The following is a 2,038-nucleotide window of genomic DNA, read 5'->3' as shown; positions in this document are numbered from 1 at the left end:
ACTTGATTTATTTTACAGTGCAGTGATGCTCAACTGAGTGATGCCAGACGATGCTGATTGTTTTTCCTGCTCCTAATTTGGTATTTATTTTTTCTCATATTTTAAATTTTTTAGTTTTAATCGTTTTAATTAACAATAGTTAACAGTTATTAAAAACAAAGTAAATAATGAATAATTTTTAGTATAAATGATATTCGTGTGACTGTGATAAAATTGAAATTAATCAACGAAATTAATACACTCAATAATCAACATGGTGCTCATATTTTGTTGTTTTTTTTTTTCATGAAAATCAGTAGTATAAATATTTTCAATTAGGTACTATTAATTATTAAAATATTTATAAACACACCAATGACTTAATTTCTCCGGGTTTAATATTTCTAAAGAAAGTTGAAATTACAATAGAAAAAAAAAATACATTTTGACAATCGAAAAGACGTAGTTACTGCTCACACCATGACAAGATCACTAGGTCAATATTTTGTGTATTTACTAACGACTTTAATATATCAATCAATAAATAATACAAGTAGTTTTAATATTTATTCATGTGGCATGATGCAAAAAATGGTCTGAATCAGATCCATATGTTTATTGTGCAAAAGTGGTTAGAGTGTTGGTGTGAATATAATTGTCATATGTTACAGCTGATGCCAGCTGATGCAAATTTTAAATATTTACCATTGCCACCAGTGACATTGCCATTATTAAATTTTTAATAGAATAATTAAACAATAAATATTTGCAATTTACTAGCATTGTCTTTGTTAAGTTCATGACTATATTGTTAATATTTTATTAATTTAAAATACCATACAAATTGATGGACCTAAAAATAGTTGATAGATCATCAAGTACTTAAAAGCTAATGACATACAGGTCAATAAATATACTAAAAAATAAAAGGAATAATTTATATTGATCAATTCATATGTAAATTCAAATTGATATATAAAAAATTAAATTTAGATAATAAAAAAAAAAAAAGACTTTCATTAAAATATAGGTCACTGTTTATCTAAATATAAATAATATTAAAATTATTTTTCAATTAACCATTTGAAATTAAATTATATTAAATTTATGCGCAATGTAAATTGACAATTGATTGTCGTTATTTAACTGTCTTGTTATTAATATAAAATTAAATTTTATTTTAGATTGTCAAGAATGAAAAATGAAAGGAGAAAGATATTAAGCTGCTGCTCATTGCAACAGTCTTGGAGTAAAATTTAATCAAGTTACAGAGTGACTTTGATTGGGAAGATACCTTCTGAATTTATTCAGGTAACGAATACTTATTTGAATTATTTTTTCTATTTTAATAAGTATATTCAACGTTGCTTGATTACTTTGTTAATATGCTTAGCTTTAATTTAAATTACTTATTTTTTTGTAAAATAATTATACTAATTAAGTAGTTGATTTTTGAATTCGAAATTCAGATGAACCAACTTTTTTTCTATATGAAATGTTTCTATTTATTTTCGAAAAAAAATAATATTCTTATCCACCAGCGTGAACGTTATTATCCAGAAGATTTTTTAAACTTTTTGATTTCTACATTTTTCAATTTTTTATATCAACTTTAATATATTTTTTTTTTTTTTTTGGTTTTTATTTCTTTGGATTTTTTAGGCTCTGTTGAAGACTAACAACTTTTCAAATAAAATACTTAACTAGCGTAAAATCTTCTTTCAATACTTTGATTATAAATTTTTTTTTTTTTCGCCTCAACAAAGTTTTTTAAAAAGTATGATAAAATCATTTATTAAACTGATTTTAAAATGAATTTTTATATTCATTTTATTCAATTATATTAAATTGATTTTCATTGCAATAAAAAATATTTATTGTCGTAAAGTTGAGTATTGAAAAAAAAAAATATTAGTATCGATTGAATGAATAAAAAAATATATCAAAAAAATTTATTATTGTTAAAAATAATAAGATAATAAAAAAAAAGGTTGAAGAAAAATTGAAAATGTCACATTGATTAAATGGATGAGTGAGAATAAGTGTGAAAAAAAAGAAA

Source organism: Aphidius gifuensis, linkage group LG5 (assembly GCF_014905175.1).
Source record: "Aphidius gifuensis isolate YNYX2018 linkage group LG5, ASM1490517v1, whole genome shotgun sequence".
Taxonomy (NCBI): Eukaryota; Metazoa; Arthropoda; class Insecta; order Hymenoptera; family Braconidae; genus Aphidius; species Aphidius gifuensis.
Note: the sequence above shows the minus strand (reverse complement) of the source record.